Below are 22525 nucleotides of genomic sequence, written 5' to 3'. Positions count from 1 at the left end.
CCCTCCAAGTAGTAGCCACGCCCAAAAGCGTTTATCTTCGGTGATATGACGGGAAGCGACATTACTAACGCGGCGAGGCCGTTGGTCACTATATCCTAGCTATTCAGTACTCCAGTTCAAAGGATACTCTTTTGATTTATCCTCTTGAACTTTTATCTAACGTTAATCACTACTAGGTTGTGGTCTACATCCTCACCTAGGTCTGTTTTGCAGTCCAGAGTATGATTTTTAAATCTTTGTGTAACCATGATATACTCCAGTTGATAACTCCCTATGATCCTCTCCAAGTACATCTTCTTCTCTTTTCCGTTTGGGAGATCGTGTTCGTTACAACTAGTTAAAACATAAAGCAGAATTCTAGAAGTGTCTCTCCTCTCTCATTCCTTTCCCCCAACCAATATTCTATTGTTACTCTCCCATATAACAGCGTTCCAGTCGTTCAGCGCTATCAAATTGTCTTCCTAATCCACACAGTTTATCAATTCTTATATTTGCTCATATACACTGAAGCGCCAAAGAAACTGGTATCCACACGGGTATTCAAATACCGAGATATGTAAACAGGCAGAAAATGGCACTGCGGTCGACAACGCCTTTATAAGAAAACGTGTGTGGTGCAATTTTTAGATCGGCTACTGCTGCTACAGTGGCCTGTTATCAAGAATTAAGTGAGCTTGAACGTGGTGTTATTGTCGGCGCACGAACGATGGTACACGGCATCTCCGAGGTAGCGATGAAGTGGGGATTTTCCCGTACGACCATTTCACAAGTGTACCATGAGTACCAGGAATCCGGTAAAACATCAAATCTCCGACATCGCTGCGGCAGGAAAAAGATCCTGCAAGAACGGGACCAACGACGACTGAAGAGAATCGTTCAACGTGACGGAAGTACAACCCTTCCAAAAATTGCTGCATATTTCAGTGCTGGGCCATCACCAAGTGTCAGCGTGCCAACCATTCAACGAAATGTCGTCGATTTGGGCTTTCGGAGCCGAAGGCCCAGTTGTGTACCCTTGATGACTGCACGACACAAAGCTTTACGCCTCGCCTGGACCTTTGAGCACCGACGTTGGACTGTTGATGATTGGAAACATGTTATATTTTCGGACGAGTCCCGTTTCAAATTGTATCGAGCAGATGGACGTGTACGGGTATAGACAAAATCTCATGAATCCACGGACCCTGCATGTCAGCAGGGGACTGTTCAAGCTGATGGAGGCTCTGTAATGGTGTTGGGAGTAGGAGTGATATGGGACCCCTGATACCTCTAGATAGGACTTGACAGGTGACACGTACGTAAGCATCCTGTCTGATCACCTGATCCATTCATGTCCATCGTGCATTCCGACGAACTTGGACAATTCCAGCAGAGCAATGCGACACCCCACAAGCACAGAATTGCTACAGAATGGCTCCACGAACACTCTTCTGAGTTTAAACACTTCCGCTGGCCACCAAACTCCCCAGACATGTACATTATTGAGCATATCTGGGATGCCTTGCAACGTGCTGTCCAGAAAAGATCTCCATCCCCTCGTACTCTTACGGATTTATGAACAGCCCTGCGTGATTCATGGTGTCAGTTCCCTCCAGCTCTAACTCAGACATTAGTCGAGTTCATGCCACGTCGTGTTGCGGCACTTCTGCGTACTCGTGGGAACGCTACACGATATTAGGCAGGGGTACCAGTTTTTTTGGCTCTTCAGTGTATTATCTCTACTTTCTCATCATCTTGTGACATGGACATGTAAATCTGCAAAATTGTAGTTGATTTTGGCTTAGTTTCATTCATTAGAATAATAATTCTGTTATTATGTTTGCTCCCCAATTTTCCCGTTCGTAAGAATGCCGACACCTCATTAGTTGAAGCAGTCTTTAGTGCGCCATAATCATCTTACCAGAAATCTCTATTTGTTTTCCTTTACACTGTACTAATCCCTGTAAGTCTAAAGTCAGCCTACTTTTCTGTCTTTTCAGATTCCAACATTCCACGCTCCTCTTCGTAGAACGTTGGCTTAGTTTTTCGTTCTCCTCAGCAGTTTCCACCCGGATATCCGAACAGGTGACTGGTTTATCACTGAAAGTTTTTGCAGAGGAACTAGTTATCGTGGGACTATTTTAGAGGTTTACATATCCTGTGGAAACACACTATCTGTCCTTAATGCAATTGTTTCCATTACCCTCTGCATCCCCATGCTATTGATAATCGCTGATTCTTCCAGTTTGTCAGGATCCCCTATGCCCACTTTTGACAAGGCTTTTGGAAGGATGAAGGTTACTTCTTATACTGGAAATCCTTGCTGGTCGTAGCTAACAATTTTTTTTCAGAATGCAAGCAATAAATGGAATCGAGCATTGGGACCCAGGATCTAGGGTTCAGTACTCAAAGGCGCCATCTCTAGACCACTTTTTTCATTGAAAAATAAAATTTTGAAACTAAAAGTATTATTGAAAACTAACACACTTATTGAAAATAAAAAATGTTAAAATTAAATATCTTCAAGAATCTAAAACATAATTTGACCCCATGTTTTTGTATGAGTCCTGATTATGGTGCCGAAAGTGCAATCTTAAGCTATTTCTGGAATGTCTTCCCATACTTCTGGCCGATTTTATTTTGCTCTACCCTGTGTTGTTGAAGCAGGTTATTGAGCCAGTCTCCCAATGTGGGTTCTTTGTGTGTATGACGTAGGTTAGAAGATGTTCGAGATTCCATGCCTAACTTTTGTTTTTTTGCTCCTGGAAAAAGTTTCCTTTCCGGTATTAAGGCGGTGTTTATTGCTATGTTCGGCACAGAGCTGATGACTGAGGCCAACTCTGTCCTTGTCCAACTCAAGCTGGGCTTTGCTTTTCGTGGGTAAATTAGGGCGCACTGATGCGATTACTCGCTACTGCCGCAGCATGGAAACATGGCCAAATAAATTTAGACTCTGCGACGCATTGAGAGGAAGTTTTTGTTTTGTTTGTTAAGGATAGTATCATTTTAAGCAGTCTTTCGTGAGTTATGTTTCAGTTCGCAGTTGTTGCATTTGTTCTCCTTCTAACACTTTCGTGTGGCTTACCAGGTGCTGTTAGTGTTTATATGTGAAGTTCTGGATCCAATGTTGACTACTACGTACTGTTTGAGCTCACTGACAACAGTTTGCATTACAGTGAGGAGAAGGACAACGGCAAGGGATTTGCATCGTAATTTCGAGCATCGGTTTCCAACAGGAGAGATTCATACCAAAGTACCCTTTGTTGCACTGCATATGCGCTTTCGAGGAACAGTGAGTCATTGCTGTGCGCACGTAGACGACGGCAAGCGTGCGGTATGGACAAGGAGTTTTAAGGATGCAGTGATGAAAATTTTTCGTTATGAATCTTCAGCAAGTATGCAGGCTGTACCAAATACTAGGAGTACAGATGAAGTAGTCGTGTAGCTAGTATTAAAGAGTACAATCTGATGTGTACGACCATCAGAAGGTGCAGGAACGAGGACCACACAATTTTAACCTCGTATGGAACTGATGTAATATTTACTTACTCAAATTCCGTTTTCCACGCGATTACTGTTAAATTTCGCCAGCGAAGATTTCCTCTGAAATCTTGGTTGTGAAAACTGTGGAACCATATTTTAAGACCTGTATTTCTACCACTAAACATATGCAATGTAGTTTATTATCAGTTTCTGCGTACTAAATTTTTGGAACTGTTTGGCACATCGTTATTACTGCGCGCGTCAATCCGTGGTTCCAGCGAGATGGGACCTCAGCAAATATCTGCGTTGATACAAAAACGTGCTTAATGTAGACTTTTCCCTGCCGCGCCCGCGGAAGCCAAATATAACACCCGTCACCACCACTTTTGACGTACCGTTGTTGCCTAGTATATAAATAATAATTATATAATACATAAAATGTTTAAATATATTAATAATAATTTGTTTGTATTAGTGTTCAGAACGTTGCTTTAGCGTTACTACAATGAATTACAGTTCAGTAAAATGAGTGATATTAAAAGCATTGGTTCGAAAATTTGAGAAGTTCATGTGTCACGCATTCGACTTAAGAATTGTCATAGCAATGAAGTCTCACAGTTTCGACAACATGATTATTTTCACGACATAAAACCCAACTATGAACTCACTTTCATCAATATTACGCCTGTCAGCACAGATCTGCAGACAATGTCTGAGGTGGCGAATGCAGTTTTTTTCAATTGTTTCCTCTTCCGGTCGGGAAACTCAATCATCCCGTAATTTCTTTTTTCTTAGTAAAGGATCTTTCCCTTCCTATCTTGCTTTATTCAACTTCCCATAGTTTTATGCTTTTACTTACTAACCGTTTCGGATGTACTGTCGGCAGCAGTCAGCCTGTGAATGTATACCATTACCCGATTGAAATGTTCTCCACAGGCGGACAGGACACAAGCACAGGCATGTTGGTTAACCATCCGGCAACCAACTGAAAATTGTTGTTGTTGTTGTCTTCAGAGTGATGGCTGGTTTGATGCAGCACCCCATGCTAGTCTATCCTATGCAAGCCTCTTCATCCCTGCATAACTACCGCAATCTGCGTACATTTGAACCTGATTTCAGTACTCAAGCACTGGTCTCCCTCTACAATTTTTACTCCCCCCTTCCCCACTTCCTTCGATTACCAAACTGACAACTCCTTCATGGCTCAGGGTGTGTCCTATCAACTGATTCCTTTTTTTCATCAATTTGTGTCAAATTTCTTGTTCCACAATTTTATTAACTGCTTTCTCATTTCTTATTCGAACTACCCGTCTAATCTTCAACATTCTTCCCTTGCATCGCATTTCAGAAGCTTCTGTTATCTTTTAGTTTCAATTGCTTATCGTCCAGGATTCATCTCCACGTAAGATATACTCCACACATCTCCAGAAAAGGTTTTCTAATTCTTAAACTGAAATTGCATGTGTACAGATTGCTCTTTTTCAGAAATTCTTTTCTTGCTATTGCCACTCTGCATTTTATATACTCTCTCTGTTTTGGTCACCGTCTATTACTTTGCTACCCAAATAGCGTTCAAGCCCTTTGCCGTCTCTGACAAAATTACAATGTTATCAGTAAACCTCAAAGTTTTTATTTCTTCTCCCTGAACTTTAATTCCCATTCCAAATTTCTCATTGGTTTCTTTCACAGCTTGTTAGATGAGCTGGCTGATTAATATAGGGGTTAGGCTACAACCATGTCTCATTCCTTTCTCAAAAAAGGGGTTCCCGTTCATGTTCTCTGACTCTAATAACTGCAGTCTGATTTGCGTACAGTTTGTAATTAACGGATGGCCCTTGTGTTTTATCCCTTCTTCCATCAAAATGTCAAAGAGTGTAGTCCAGTCGACAATGGCAAAAGGTTTCTCTTAATATACAAATACTATAATCGTAGGTTTGCCTTTCTTCAACCTATCTTCTAAGATAAATCGTAGGGTTAGTGTTGCCTCGCTTGTCCCTACGTCTCTTGCAACGTAAACTCATCTTCCACAAGGTAGGCTTCTACCAGGTTCTCCATTTTTCTGTAAATAATTTGTTTCACTATTTTGTAACCACAACTTATTAAAACTTATTTCATACTTGGTAGTATCAAACTCCTTTGGAATTGGAATTATTACATTCTTACTGAAACCTGATGGTATTTGTACACTAGGTGGACTAATTTTATCATGGCTGGCTCTCCCAAGCATCTCAGTAATTCTTATAGAATGTTGTCTGCTCCAGGAGCCATGTTTCCACTTAAGTTTTTCAGTGCTTTGTCAAATTCTCCTCGCAGTATCACTTCTCCCATCTCATCTTCTATTCCTCTTCTCTTCTTGTAATACTGTCCTCTAGTTTTACTCCCCCTTATAGGGCCTTTATACATTCCTTCAACCTTTCAGACTTCACTTCTTTGCTTTATACCTACCTTGACGCCTGAGCTCTTAATATTCGTACAACTGATTCTCTTTTATCCAAATGTTTCTTTAATTTTTCTATAGACAGAATCTATCTTTTTCCTAGATATGCGTGCTTCTAAGACCTTGCATCTATCATCGAACCACTCCTGATTAGCTGCTTTGCACTTTCTGTTAATTTCGTTTTTAGATGGCTGAAATCACTTGATTGAAAGTCCTCTAACACCGTCGCTGAAACTCGCAGCAACCTTTGGTTCCTTCAATTTACTCATGTCCCATCTTCTTAATTTCTTCAGTTTTAATCTGCAATTCAGAACCACTGAATTATCGTCAGAGTCCACATATACCCCTGGAAATGTCTTACAGTTTAAAATTTGCTTTCGAAGTCTGTGTCTTATCATTATATAGTCAATCTGAAACATTTCACAGTACTCAGGTGTTTACCATATCTACTACCAATTTTCACGATTCTTATAGAACGTGTTGCCGATGATTAAACTATGAACTGTTGAAAATTCTACCTTGCAGCTTCCTCTTTCATTCCTTTCCCACAGTTCATGTTCTCGTACTATTTATCCATCATTTTCTTTTCTCCAGACTGAATTCCACTCACCAACCACAATTAAATTTTGTTCTCCCTTATCTGTCTGCACATTTTCCTTTATATATCGTCGTACATTCCTTCAATCTCTTCGTTATTTGCAGAGCTAATTGGTATATAATCTTGTACTACAGTGATGGGTGTCGGCTTCGTGTCTGTTTTGGTTACAGTAATGCATTTAATAAGCTGTTCGCAATAGTTTACTTGCATTCTCATTTTCCTACCCATTATTAGGTCTAATCCTGTATTACATCTATATGATTTTGTATTGATAACCCTGTAATGAGATGACCAGAAGTCTTGTTTTATATGTCACCACACTTCGCTAATTCCTACTGCGTCTAACTTAAACGTTAGAAAATACAAAATGAATTAAAATAGCAGGAGTTTTCAAACATATACATGTATTTTGTATCGAAAATTCCCACTTATTAACTGCCGATCGTCGATCTGTGAAGTCTCTGTTGCAAATTTCCGTTTTTAAATTCTCTAAGCTGTCTTCCCGATTAAGGAATCTAAACGCTCCACTTTCCAACCATTAGAATTCCAATTCGGTTTTACTCGATGACGACATCCTCCTGAGTATTACACTGTTGGAGTTTCTAATGGGCGACTCTTTTACCTTAGAAATATTTTATGGAAGGGAATGCCATCATCATTAAGCCAAAAAGTGGAGCCACATGTCCTCGGGAAAAAAATTTCGTTTTGCTTGCAGCCGTTTTCAGTAACATCACAGCGAGTCCATGTTGGTTAATGTTACAAGCCCAGATGGGTCAGTCTGTTGCCCCTGCACCTACTAAAAATTCTGCTGATCCTCTTCAGGAACCACGCGTTAACCTGGCTTCTCACACATACCCATCCCGCCGTCGTGCTTGCATCTACTGTACGGTTATCTTTATCGTTGCGGCACCCTAGCAAGAATCTGGATATCTTTGGGGGGCGGCTGTTTGTGGGGGAGGAGTGTGGTGTTAATAACCCAGTGAGATCCCATCCCCTCGGACTCGCAGACTCGCACAGTTGTAACTGTTCAGTACATAAGAACAGTCTGATGGCGTAGTGACCCAACGATGTTGCTCCTTTTCCTTACAAGCTAGTCGATGACTTCATCAATTACATACTGTACTGTAGCTAGTATAGTTGTAGAATCAAACGTCAGCTTCAAATTAAATCCATGCGAAGAAGAACGGAAACTCTCTGATCATTCATCAGTTTCTGAGCGTTCCTTTGCAGAGTAATAATAAGAATTTATGTGAGTTTAGAATAAAAGCTCTTATGTGCTTCAGATTTGTTACTCTAGTTTTATGAAATGTGGACAATTCTGAGACAATTTATATAATCTGAACGTAGTTTCTAACGAAATATAATAAAACAGATGTTTGAGAATATCATATACCCAACAAATATAGCTTTCTACATCTTAAACTTCCACACCATAGTTCTATTTTCAATTTCGAATGTCAAATTTCATTGACTAGTCATCTGTACAGTATAACTCTCTTGGTAGAATCGCAATAAATTATTATCGTAATATCAGGCACTAAAGTTTGAGAACTGTACTACCGACAAGGAAACACAGTAAAAGCGAAGAGCACCCCCACACATAATTTGTCTGTGAAAAATTGCTTAAAAAGGTCTCATTAATCAATTTGTATGAAGCAGCCTTCCTGCTGAGTTTCTGAATAGCAGGGAGCTCCCTAATTAACGAACAGCTGTATTTTTTTTTAAATTCCTAATCAATCATCTGTATTAGAAGATCTGACATTGTATGTTTAATTCTTTAAATTCAAATTCCACTCACAGTGAGATGCCGATAGTAAAATTAAGAAGAGCTTTTCTTTTACCACACAGCCGTAGAATTAAGATAGATAGTTGGGATTATTACAAGTCATTAACTACAAATAAGTTTATAATTCAAAATTGCCCTCTGAGCCGACCTCTGTGGCCGAGCGGTTCTAGGCGCTTCAGTCCGAAACCACACTGCTGCTATGGTCGCAGGTTCGAATCCTGCCTCGGGCATGGATATGTGATGTCCTTAGGATCGTTAGGTTTAAGTAATTCTAAGTTTAGGGGAATGATGACCTCAGACGTTAAGTCCCATAGTGCTTAGAGCCGTTTGAACTATTTGCCTTCTGAGTTTTATCTTCTAACACGAAATGGTAAATCAGAGGCGCTTAGTGTGAAAGATAAGAAATGAACATAAGAAACCTCGTATCACGGACACACAAGAATTCTCGGGTAGAATAAAAGCAGAAAAAGTAGATTTTCAATCAAGGCGTCCCCAAATCAAAAGTTATCTCGATTTCACAAGATACTGATTTGCCCTTATCATTGTCTAAGTTTCAGAAGTCAAGGCCCACATTTATGGTATATTCCGTCGGTACTTGGAAGAAGACAGAGATATTAAACACTGAAGTACTACACAATACTAATGTATCATAGTTATATTTATTTTATATCCAGCCATGAACAACTCAAGTTGTCCGATGACGGTCTAGAAAGCTGAAAGATAGTTCACAAGACAATCTAAAGTAAATCTTATTGTGGAACGTTAACACTGGTAGTATGTACTTCCGTTTTTGGTTATCAAGACTTAGTCGCTGAGAATTAATACGTTTATCACTCTTTCACTTGGTCACACAACTGATTATCCTAATGAATTTGTAATTCTGTCGTTGAATTAAAGTTATATTGTTTCAGTTATGTAAAAGTTGACCGTGCCTCGATGAAAGTCTAAAAATCCAAGGAGCAGGTTCTGTTGCATTTCTGCAACAATATGCCCCATACAACCTTTAGCAATTATTTCGCGTTACGTTCCACCGATTTGTCCAATTATTGACCGCATAACCTTTCGATTTTAAAGGGCGTGTGGCGCTTCTTTCAGTTCTAGCTACGAGGAGAAAATAAAAATAAAAAAGTACTGTACCGCAAATAAGTATAGTAAAACCCGTTATTACTGTTCCATGGTAGCCTTAGCGCTCAGGTCGACGATCGGCTGTTAAGTGTTCGATACAAAATACATCTGCATGTTCGAAAAATCGTACTAGTATACTTTATTCTGCATTTCCTAACGTAAACTTTTCATATATAGAGGAGCTGTCACGTACTACGCTATCAACTGACCATCTGATGGGAGTGTTCGTCGGCCACTATCGCTATTTTAATTTCTTCGTTATAACTGCAAAAAATGCAGAAAAAATCAGCCTGTGCCCGAGGAAAGAAAGGCAATGGCATCGTACAAAAAATATTTTAAAGTGAGTATTCTAAATAAATATTCTCCTACTTCCAACGCCTAAAAAAAAGCTTATTCAAATACTAAAATTCTTCCTACACTAACTCCTTTTAAACGGACACCCGTGTATTTTTCCGTCAGTATAATGAAAGTGCAACTTTCAACATGTGAATAGGAGATCAAAATCAGTTTTCAACATTATTTTTTGTTTTGATTCAGCTAACAACTCCTACATCTACATTTATAATCCGCAAGCCACCCAACGGTGTGTGGCGGAGGGCACTTTATGTACCACTGTCATTACCTCCCTTTCCTGTTCCAGTCGCGTATGGTTCGCGGGAAGGACGATTGCCGGAAAGCCACCGTGCGCGCTCGAATCTCTCTAATTTTACATTCGTGATCTCATCGGGTGGTATAAGTAGGGGGAAGCAAAATATTCGATACCTCATCCAGAAACGCACCCTCTCGAAACCTGGACAGCAAGCTACACCGCGATACAGAGCGCCTCTCTTGCAGAGTCTGCCACTTGAGTTTGCTACACATCTCAGTAACGCTATCACGCTAACCAAATAAGCCTGTGACGAAACGCGCCGCTCTTCTTTGGATCTTCTCTATCTCCTCCGTCAACCCGACCTGGTACGGAGCCCACACTGATGAGCAATACTCAAGTATAGGTCGAACGGGTGTTTTGTAAGCCAGTTCCTTTGTTGATGGACTACATGTTATAAGGACACTCCAAATGCATCTCAACCTGGTACCCGCCTTACCAACAATAAATTTTATATTATCATTCCACTTCAAATCGTTCCGCACGCATACTCCCAGATATTTTACAGAAGTAACTGCTACCACTGTTTGTTCTGCTATCATATAATCATACAATAAAGGATCCTTCTTTCTATGTATTCGCAATACATTACATTTGTCTATGTTAAGTGTCAGTTACCACTCCCCGCATCAACTGCCTATCCGCTGCAGATCTTCCTGCATTTCGCTGCAACTTTCTAATGCTGCAATTTCACTCTGTACTACAGCATCATCAGCGAAAAGCCGCACGGAACTTCCGACACTATCTACTAGGTCATTTACATATATTGTGTAAAGCAATGGTCCCAAACACTCCCCTGTGGCACGCCAAGGGTCATGCCAGATCACTATAAAGACTCACGCATAAAGGCTATACACTGGTCTAAAAACTAACAAAATAGAAGACCTGTTTGTTTAGGTCAACTTGTGAACCAAATTAAACAGCTATTTAAATGAATAAAATTTTATTAAGCGTTTCAAACTTTGGGTGCCGTCGTTCAAAATAGAGACGCGCAAGCAGATGTTCAACAAAAGCAGCGCATTCTATTGGCTACTCTCACCAGAAGAGGTAACTTTGCATAAAACAGCATTGCTTTATCAGGGGACTTCAAATCGCCTTAGTGACTGCAAGGAGCCAAGTAACAGCAGATGAATTCACGTATCTGCTGGAAGCACGCACTGAATGGCTTTCAGCGCATTCAGCAAATCTTGGTGTGCTCAGTAATGAAATAAGGCAGTAGGCTCTGCCAGAAATATCGACTCTTAGACAATGTGTCTAATAGTGTATTTTAATACGACAGTATGTCATCTTGGCAATTTATAATACTTAAAACACTTGATAATGGCACTTTGAAGCCGAAGTCATGATTGTGTAAGTATAAATATAACACTGTAAATAAACGACAGTCTAATGGCTTTTAACAAATATATTATGACTGTGGCTCCGCATTATGAAAACATTATTAATTTATTAGGGAATGCACACAAAATGAGACTCTCTTATTAGGAGTATTTGCAGTTATGTCAACACTCGAGCAAGCACAGAGATGGCTCTTAGTTTCTACGTGGCAGAACAGCAGTCACTTTATAGCACTTGCCTCCCAAGGATGTTGCGAGAAGCAGCGACCGCAAAGCGTCCCTGCCGCGCGCTGCCGGAAGGTCGCCGTGTAGCGAGCCGTAGCTGCGCCAGGCAAGCTGTACGTAACGCTGTGCTCGCAGAACGGGCGGATCTCAAAGTGGCCGCAGTCACCCTGTAAAACCAACAGCGGATTTCAGAACTTCAGCACATGTTGTTTTGGACTAGTCAAGCAGATTTCCGGTTACCACAGTAGAAGCATGATGGCAAACCTATTCTAATAATACGACGCGAGTCATCGGCAGTATATCACAATACACAGTATTGCTTTCATATGTCTAACAGGTATCAGTCTTATGCTAAGCAACCTGTCTGACAATCATGCACGTACCAGTTAACTGTTTACGTCTTTGTTTGCTTTTCTACCAAAGTATATCCCCTTTTTCTCGCGGTGGTTTAAATTGTATTAAGTTTCACCTTAGGTGAGAAATACGTGAAATGTTTCGTGTCACAGTTTGTCGCACAGTCCCCAAGGGTGGTAATAGAAACAGAGCCGTAGTGCTGCAGGGCAAGAAGCAACGAGGAATTTCACGGTGGCATTACACTGTTCACGAAAAAAGAAATTTAATGTTTGCTCAATTTCGAGTTGAGAAAAACCAATATGACAAAGAAAAAATCTTAGCTCTGCTTTCTGTGATGTACAATAGGTGGAACTATTCTATTTCAATGGATGAAGAGAAGGCGATACATTTTAATTGCATATTCCAACAACAATGAAAGTCCATTGGGCATTCCTTTAATGACAGTCACGTTCTAAGAGTTCCAGATTGAAGTCAGAATGCGTGGCTCTTAGATGGGTCAGAAGAGAATTATGTGGTAAGTGAGGTCTGGAGCCTCGCTACATAACAGACCAGCAGTAATGTGCAAACATTACTTCATTCCATTACAAAAACATCCTAATGAAATCTTTCTTCATATTCATTAGTGACAGTTCCACAACTTGGTTTATCATCTTTTTCGTAAAGATCAGACTCGTGGGATGTGGTCGCCTTGTTAGGTTCTCATCCCTCTTCATTTTCTGCTTCAGGCTCACAACTTTAGGTATGGAATAGGAACTGAGAAACTATCTGAATGTGGAACAGGTCGAATAGCAGATGGAAGAGTAAGGTACTGAACTATTCCTCTTTTTTTTCATTTTCAATCCTGTCTTTGCAGGTGGAATCAAGTAGAAATAGCCGTTATCTGTATGGTTAGTAGCTTCCTGGCAAAACATAGGAATAGCAAAAAAGCCACAGAATTTTTTATTTTTCAGCCTTTTTCTTAGTTCAACTGAACAAGAGGTTCAACATATATGTAGAGTCGGTCATCTGCCTTCATACCAACATAATGTTGATAGGCAGTCTTCCTAACATGCGTCAGAGTGTATTTCTATGACGAAAATGTCATTTCACTACATATGTAACCAAAATTATTCACTGAACTTACACATTTTTGTGGCACTTTGATTTAACAAATTTTACGCTTCAGAAGCCGTGGGAACCAGAAATTGTGTAGTAATTACAACGCAAACAACATGAAACTCACAGCCACAGCAAGAATAATAATGTTTATAATCCATAAGCAGCTGGAGAATGTTGTGTTTTGTCATTTAACACGTGTCACAACTCCAAAAACAAAATTAGCCCTAAGTTAAAAATGTAGACCGAGAAAAAACCGACATGTCATACTATGTGCAAAGCAAGAGCTAATCACTCATTTTTATCGTGATTTTTGAATTCAGCAGGCAGAAATACACAAGGATAAGTTATTTTTGAGCCCGAAACATTTTTATTGTTGGGCAATGAGTTATTGACCAATCCATTTCTCAATATATCTGGTTTTACAAAGTAACGTGCATGGCTGAAGTTGTTAAAAGAGCCACACCAAATCGAAATCAGCGCGTCTGAATTTTATTTTTAACATTTTTACTTTACTCCAACTCAGCAACATATTCTGGCTTGGCTATGAAGAAAAGCTATTACTACCGTATGGTGTTTACCAAAACTATTCTCTGCCTCAAATACGATATTTATTTCCCGCGTCGTATCTTAAGATACAACCACAACAAGAAATTCTTGCAGTTCGAAAATTCCGCGACAGTAGTCAAAAGCTTTTTTTCATTCCTTTGCTACGGCGCTTCCTCCTGTGCAGTCGTCTTCAAGCGTTTTACCTTTTACTGAGCCATTACTTGGTGATTTGACGTATTGATCAAATAGGGGTCGATTTCAGTGCCACTGATCAGGACTCTTCGTACAAAACAGTTACCCCTTCCCTCCGCCAATCATCGGATCTTTCTTCCAAGTGTCCCAACTCAAATGGGCACAGTTATCACACCACACCAGCAGGTGCCCTTCATCAAATGAAAATTCCTGTCCTTTCAGAGAAGTCTTGACGTATGACAAGATGGGCAAGATTATGGTTTCAGAGCATGTGCTCGAGAACCTTTAATACTACTGCAGCTAAAGATATTCTTACTGAATACTGTCAGCTATTAAATCCATTCCAGCAATGTACTGTCCTGCCGCAAGAACCAACTGGAGGGTCCATATCTTGGATGATTTCAGTAGATTGTGGAACTAGAAGAAGGCTTTGTAATGCGTGGCAGCTGAAAGCTACTTAGAAAAACTTGAAAACCCGTGTCCATCAGCATTCGCCTTACAGTGACGCTCCAGAATTTTTGAATTGCAAAAGACTTACACTCCCTCTTATTTCTTAGCGCTATGATTGGAACATCGGCACGAAAAATCCAGGATTTCGTTACCCAATAGACGGCTGTTTACATTACTACATGCAGCACTTAAAATTAGTACTTATTTCTCTTTTAACAACTGTCCACACAGATGTAAATTTATTACATAGTTACTGATTTCTGGCGTTATAGAAATGTTTCTGGATTTTTTTCATCACTTTCTTTAGGAAAGAACGGTATTTTTTGTAATCTGAAACCAGTCCTACTTATTTTTTCTTCTAACCACTTCACATAATTTTCGTTTCCATTTTGAGTCCTTCGCGTGCACGATTTTATTTTCGACAGCGCGAAACTTTTCAGCTCTAGACTGATAGTATGATTATTTTCACATTATAAAAAGGCCTTCTTTCATAGCCATAGCCACAGTGTCCTTGTTGGTATGGATATAGGTCACGCATTGTTCAGCCTCTGGACTCGGGTACCTCCTGAATGGGATCCGTATCACCGTTTGGGCAACCTTATTTACATTATTTGTTGTTCCCTAAATTACTCCATGCGAATGACAGACCGGTTATTCAAGACAATTATTACGAATCTCCTTTCTGCCCTGCACCCAACTGATAGCTCGGTTCTCCGTCTCTAATAATTTCTATGTCAAGATGTTAAACTCTGATTTTCGAGGAATGGAGACTATGCCAAACGTATGGCCTCTGGAATATATAGCATTACCACACGGAGAAATTAATCACTCCACTGTGCTGACATACTGCTTTCACTTACTTTACTTTGCAATACATGTGAAACGCAGTATGGAAGTAAGTTTAAGAGTCAGATCGTTAGTGTTATTTCATTTATATGCCAAATCATACACTTTTATGTAACTGTTTTACTTCGCGAATGTTTAGTACTGTTTTGCGACACGCTACGAAAACGAAGTGATTCCTTCCCTAGTGACTGTCGATTAAGAGTCGTTGAACACATTTATTCCGAGCGCGAGGATAGGAGACGGCAGCGCATGTCATTTCTTGCTCGATATTCTGAGAATTCAGCCGTGGCGCAAATCTGTACTTCGAACGCTGCTTCACAGTTTTCATAAAATGTATGCAATGGTTAGCTGGAGCTGTAACTGCCGTTGTGTGATGGACGTCTCTCACTTTCCAGGATCATTATCATGAAACTCGCCCCAACTTGCCGAAATCAGATTTCTTCGGAACCTCTTTACTGACAATAGTTTTTTTCAATACTATTTCACCCGAGGTACAGAAAATTTTTATTCATCTGTTTCTCATTAATTCGTAACCAAAATATGTATTACTTTTTACACTGTAGGGACTCTGAAATGTTCTTATAATTTCACATTTTAGTTGGTGTGGGTTCCAAATAACAGGTAAAAATTAAAACTCAGAACTTTATTACTGTACTTATTTGTACTCTTGTTTGCTGTTTATTGTCTGTAATTAATGTTACACAAAAAAATGGCCCCCTTGTTATCAAAATGTTGTCAGAGGAAATTCACTTGATGAATAGGTTTCACGATTGGAACCTCATGCAGAATGTGTAACATTCCCTAGGCCGATGTACCACTTTGTAACATTCCCTCTGCGGAGTAACAAACCCTAACTTATAACGAACTGAACCCCTTGGACTGTCTGGTCCGGTAAGCGGTAGATTTACAGGGGTGCGTGGCAGCATAGACAGCCTCCGCATTTTCTCAATCTGTAATCTTACCTGCCCTTACCTGCAGATCAACCGCTCGTACGTTAGTCGGCTTCCTGTGGGTTCTGGAGTTAGCAAATATGTAGAACTAAGTTTTAGAGAGAAATTCCGGTGCTACTAAATAATGCAACGCAGCTCTGATAAAAGCAATTATATTCTAGAGACACGTTGGCCTCAAAATCCTTTGATACGGTTTATTACAAACAAATTGCAAAATCGTAGTTTGCACACAAGAATCTAGCCAGATAGCGGTCAGACGCATATGCTCCTCTAAGTGGGTTTAAGACTTCTGTCGGACACCGGTTGCATTTGGTTGTTGTCTCAATCAGGCTAATCCCAATTGTGATCGTATTAATATAATTCACTCAGGTTTTTAGACAACATAGTTGTGTGGAGATAACAGCGATTAATTTACTTAGAATCAGTTATTCATAATGACGTCACAATCGGATTATTAATTTTGTCGCCAACCCGTTTCAACCCGCGATGGGGTCATCTTCAGGGCAATTTACACCATTTGGGCGGTCCCTGGAGTCGTCACCCTGCTTATGCACGGTTGGTAACTATCCGTTGGTAACTATCCGTTACCAACCGTACACAGGCAGGGTGACGACTCCAGCGAGCGACCAAATGGTGTAAATTACCCTTAAGATGACCCCATCGCGGGTTGAAACCGGTTGGCGGCAAAATAAATAGTGTGATTGTGACTGTCATTTTGAATAATTGATTCACTCAGCTGCCACGCGGGTCGCTTAATGCACAAGGCCAGGATTTTATATTACCAGATGCCACGGAAATCAGTCTTTATTTACAGTTGAGACCCCACATAAAAATAAGCATGGTCATAACTAATTGGTCATAATGATCATTGGCAGAAAACAAAAACAGAATTGCAACAGCAGGAGCGAGCACAGCAGCTGACCTACCGCATTCAATGACTGTCGTGTTGGCCGGCCGATGTGGCCGAGCGGTTCTAGGCGCTTCAGTCTGCAACCGCGTGACCGCTACGGTCGCAGGTTCGAATCCTGCCTCGGGCCGGGATGTGTGTTATGTCCTTAGGTTCGTTAGGTTTAAGTAGTTCTAAGTTCTAGGGGACTGATGACCACAGATGTTAAGCCCCATAGTGCTCAGAGCCATTTGAACCATTTGACTGTCCTGTTGTTGCACGCAATAGGCTTTGCTCTATTAACTATTTGCGTCTATGCCTCAGTAATTGTCACATATTAAGATAATCATTCATTCAGAGTCAAAATAACTTCACCACCTGCACGAAAGTTACTTTGTCACGGCCTTATTCAGATGTAGCTAAAATGCAAAGCTTAGTTTGTAGTCTTCCGGGAGCGTAACAGCCGGCGATCCGTACTGCTCCCCCGTCAAACCGCTAGTCCTCAATAACGGTGTGCTCTGCTCCCCTTCTCCCCCACTAAACCGCTTGTGACATCAGCCACCATCTCTTCCATTAAAACAGACACATTTTACCTGTTGTTTTCTGCGCATATACACAGACAAGAAGAGAATAGAAGCTTTCGAAATGTGGTGCTACAGAAGAATGCTGAAGATTAGGTGGGTAGATCACATAACTGATGAGGAGGTATTGAATAGGATTGGGGAGAAGAGAAGTTTGTGGCAAAACTTGACTAGAAGAAGGGATCGGTTGGTAGGACATGTTCTGAGGCATCAAGGGATCACCAATTTAGTATTGGAGGGCAGCGTGGAGGGTAAAAATCGTAGAGGGAGACCAAGAGATGAATACACCAAGCAGATTCAGAAGGATGTAGGTTGCAGTAGGTACTGGGAGATGAAGAAGCTTGCAGAGGATAGAGTAGCATGGAGAGCTGCATCAAACCAGTCTCAGGACTGAAGACCACAACAACAACAACACTTTTGATTTATACTCTTCTGCAAATTTTACTCTGGCCTTCTGCTCTAATTTAAAGTTTTTTCAAACGAACTACTTTTTTACCCTTCCGCAGCTTCTGGTCGGAACAGTCCATCTTCATCATCCCCAAAGGGTGTCCGCCTGTGCCGGCCGGTGTGGTCGAGCGGTTCTAGGCGCTACAGTCTGGAGCCGCGCGACGGCTACGGTCGCAGGTTCGAATCCTGCCACGGGCATGGATGTGTGTAATGTCCTTAGGTTAGTTAGGTTTAAGTAGTTCTAATTTCTAGGGGACTGATGACCTCAGAAGTTAAGTCCCATTGTGCTCAGAGCCATTTTTTTTTGTCCGCTGGTGGATGCTGCGTCATATTTCTAAGCTACCCCTGGCTTTTCTGTGTCCTTCCGCCTTTACGTTCTTCAAAGTCACCGTGCTGGCTTACCGCGCCCGGCTCCGCTGTTATCATAACCCTTCGGCACGCTATCTCCGCTCTGGCCGTCCGGCTGTCTGCTATCCGGTTGCATTCTAATAGGCGCTCGCTTAATTAAGAAGGCTATAACTTTAACTTCATTGCCCGTACCACAATTCAGAAGTCACCTCATACTCTATGGCTTATCTGAAGCGTTGCCATTCCAACACATAGCCACGTTTCAAATGTACTGCTTTCATTTTCTCTACGAGATTTCGATATAGCCGCAGCTTTCCACGGTTGTGTGAAAACTACCAATGACAGTATTCCAAAATCAAAATTCTTCTAAATCTCCCTGTTTATGAAAACAGCACTCACGCACGTGGCACGAAGAGCTAGGAAAAACACCACTTTAACATTAATTAGACATTTTTCTTGTTGTTGTTAATACAAATTGTATAACACAAGCATATGAAGAATGCATGAATGAGGCCAATGGGATATAAGCTAATAATCTTATTTTAATTTTCGGCGTAATTCTTTTACAGTGAACACATAGTGCGTAGTGGAGCGATCACTCTGTTGTAGAAATAATTCAAAAGCCAAGCTCACTTAAATACTGTTTACTGGATAACCGGTTTCAACACACTAAAGGTGCCATCATCGGATGTGAATGTTAAGCTACATTCAGATCCGATGATGGCACCTTTAGTGTGTTGAAACCGGTTATCCAGTAAACAGATTTAAGCGATCTTGGCTTGTAATTCTTTTACTTTATTCTTAAGCTACGCTGCAAAAAGATAAAATAAAACAAATAAAAATTATTTGTTTTACAATGATAGTCCCATCAAAACTGACAGAAGGCTCTTCCAAATCTAACAAAGAGCTCTAAGAGGCTCTCTGCCTTAGGTACTTTATGTTGTAGCCGTAATGGACAATACGAGGGTCGAAGAGAGCAGCGACAAAGCGAAGCGTTGCTCTTAGCTTTTATGAGGCGTTCGTGACGGAGCTTTGATTACAAGGTGGAGCAGGATGGTGACAAAGCGTGTTTGTTTTACCTTTGGAATGAAGCCAAAGTTGTCCTACATTTATCAGTCAACCTTTCCATTTATTTCGTGCTGCAAAATACTTCACTCTCGAAAAACCCCACCGCACAACGATAAATACAAATTCAATTGAAGGAATACAAGTGTTTTTCTGAATTACAACTTTTACAGACATCTGTTTATGGTCAGTCTTTCGTAAGCCCAGTTGTCTTTTCTTGTTGGAGTCGTAAATGTCATGAAAATCGTAAGAGAGGTTACTTACGTTATACGGCAAGATTGTCAAAAATGAAATTTGTAGACATCGACAATTTCAGAATAATAGTGAATATATACTACAATATTCGGATTTTTCTGGTTCCGCAGAAAGTGTACATGGAAAACGAATTCGAGTTATTTGCCCTGATCATTCTGGCTCTGTGTTCAAAAACTCCAAACATAATGTTCTGCTGCATTACGAAGATTGATTGAATCTAATTCTAAATTCATAAATATTTGTGCAACTAGCGGGAGGTATGAGTTAGAAGTTGACAAAGGATATTTCAAAATTATGCTGTCACGAGCGCGAAGACCATTAAAATTTGCTGTTCTTTTTTCCAGATTGAGAATATTAGCCAAATAAGTACAGCATTCTGAAGCTGTGGCCGACAATAATGTGAAATACATTTGCTTTCTGCAATATTTAATCAGCTAATCAAACCTCCTACAGAATACCAAATTAATGGGCCCCAAATATTCGTAACCTCTTTAACATTTATATTTGTCAGGATCCAAAGTTACTTATTACACTCATTAGTGTGAAAATAAACTTTCCTATATACAGGGTGGTCAGAAAATGAGTGAAATGCTTGTAGGGATGTTACAGGGCAGGCTGTACTGAGGCATAAATGTTAAGAAAAAAATTCGATACGTTGCTCCGTTTCCGAGTTATTTAGCATTGAAGTTAGCCAATCGGGGCGTCGCGCGCTCGCATTTAAGCGGCCTACCAGGGGCGGTGTTGCCCAACGAGTGCTTTGACTCGCTAGCTGAAACTTGAATTTACGCGCGCGACGATCTGATTGGCTAACTTCAATGCTAAATAACTCGGAAACGGCGCAACGTTTCGAATTTTTTTCTTAACATTTATGCCTCAGTACAACCTGCCCTGTAAAATACCTACAAACATTTCACACATTTTCTGACCACCCTGTATATGTAAGTCTGCAGGCTTTCGTGGCTGTTGTCATTGAAGTTAAAATCTTCTGGGTTATTAGGCCGCGTCATGTTTCTTCTAAAATGTTCGACGTTTCATCTACATCTACATCTACATTTATACTCCGCAAGCCACCCAACGGTGTGTGGCGGAGGGCACTTTATGTGCCACTGTCATTACCTCCCTTTCCTGTTCCAGTCGCGTATGGTTCGCGGGAAGAACGACTGCCGGAAAGCCTCCGTGCGCGCTCGAATCTGTCTAATTTTACATTCGTGATCTCTTCGAGAGGTATAAGTAGGGGGAAGCAATATATTCGATACCTCATCCAGAAACGCACCCTCTCGAAACATGAACAGCAAGCTACACCACGATGCTCAGCACCTCTCTTGCAGAGTCTGCCACTTGAGTTTGCTAAACATCTCCGTAACGCTATCACGCTTACCAAATAAGCCTGTGACGAAACGCGCCGCTCTTCTTTGGATCTTCTCTATCTCCTCTGTCAACCCGACCTGGTAAGGATACCACACTGATGAGCAATACTCAAGTATAGGTCGAACGAGTGTTTTGTAAGCCAGCTCCTTTGTTGATGGACTATATTTTATAAGGACTCTCCCAATGAATCCCAACCTGGCACCCGCCTTACCAACTATTACTTTTATATGATCATTCCACTTCAAATCGTTCCGTACGCATACTCCCAGATATTTTACAGAAGTAACTGCTACCAGTGTTTGTTTCGCTATCATATAATCATACAATAAAGGCTTCTTTTTTTCTATGTATTCGCAATACATTACATTTGTGTATGTTAAGGGTCAGTTGCCACTCCCTGCACCAAGTGCCTATCCGATGCAGATCTTCCTGCATTTCGCTGCAGTTTTGTAATGCTGCAACTTCTCTGTACACTACAGCATCATCCGCGAAAAGCCGCACGGAACTTCCGACACTATCTACTAGGTCATTTATATATATTGTGAAAATCAATGGTCCCATAACACTCCCCTGTGGTACGCCAGAGGTTACTTTAACGTCTGTAAACGTCTCTCCATTGAGAACAACATGCTGTGTTCTGTTTGCTAAAAACTCTTCAATCCAGCCACACAGCCGGTCTGATATTCCGTAGGCTCTTACTTTATTTACCGGGCGACAGTGCGGAACTGTATCGAACGCCTTCCGGAAGTCAAGAAAAATAGCATCTACCTGGGAGCCTGTATCTAATATTTTCTGGGTCTCATGAACAAATAAAGCGAGTTGGGTCTCACACGATCGCTGTTTCCGGAATCCATGTTGATTCCTACACAGTAGATTCTGGGTTTCCAGAAATGACATGATACGCGAGCAAAAAACATGGTCTAAAATTCTACAACAGATCGATGTCAGAGATATAGGCCTATAGTTTTGCGCATCTGCTCGACGACCCTTCGTGAAAACTGGAACTACCTGTGCTTTTTTACAATCATTTGGAACCTTCCGTTCCTCTAGAAACTTGCGGTACACGGCTGTTAGAAAGGGAGCAAGTTCTTTCGCGTACTCTGTGTAGAATCGAATTGGTATCCCGTCAGGTCCAGTGTGCTTTCCTCTGTTGAGTGATTTCAGTTACTTTTCTATTCCTTGGACGCTTATTTCGATGTCAGCCATTTTTACGTTCGTGCGAGGATTTAGAGAAGGAACTGCAGTGCGGTCTTCCTCTGTGAAACAGCTTTGGAAAAAGGTATTTAGTATTTCAGCTTTACGCGTGTCATCCTCTGTTTCAATGCCATCATCATCCCAGAGTGTCTGGATATGCTGTTTCGATCCACTTACTGATTTAACGTAAGACCAGATTTTCTGTCAAGTTGGTACATAGAATTTTACTTTCGAATTCACTGAACGCTTCGCGCATAGCCCTCCTTACGCTAACTTTGACATCGTTTAGCTTCTGTTTGTCTGAGAGGTTTTGGCTGCGTTTAAACTTG

At 40.9% G+C, this 22525-nt stretch overlaps 1 protein-coding gene across 2 annotated transcripts in view; it reads left to right on the top strand.

Moving 5' to 3' along the window:
* Positions 1-22525, top strand: part of LOC126481303 (venom protease-like) — a 199412-nt gene that overhangs the window by 3616 nt on the left and 173271 nt on the right. Inside the window, exon 2 of one of the 2 annotated variants that reach the window (XM_050104965.1) lies at positions 1980-2064. The exons of the other annotated variant lie outside the window; for it this stretch is intronic. The gene's annotated coding sequence lies outside the window, so the exon portion shown is untranslated. The remainder of the gene's footprint in view (positions 1-1979; positions 2065-22525) is intronic. 2 annotated transcript variants of the gene reach the window in all.

This window comes from Schistocerca serialis, chromosome 1, assembly GCF_023864345.2.
Source record: "Schistocerca serialis cubense isolate TAMUIC-IGC-003099 chromosome 1, iqSchSeri2.2, whole genome shotgun sequence".
NCBI classification, from domain to species: Eukaryota; Metazoa; Arthropoda; class Insecta; order Orthoptera; family Acrididae; genus Schistocerca; species Schistocerca serialis.
The sequence above is the reverse complement of the archived record's forward strand: the minus strand, read 5'-3'. Positions and strand labels throughout refer to the sequence as shown.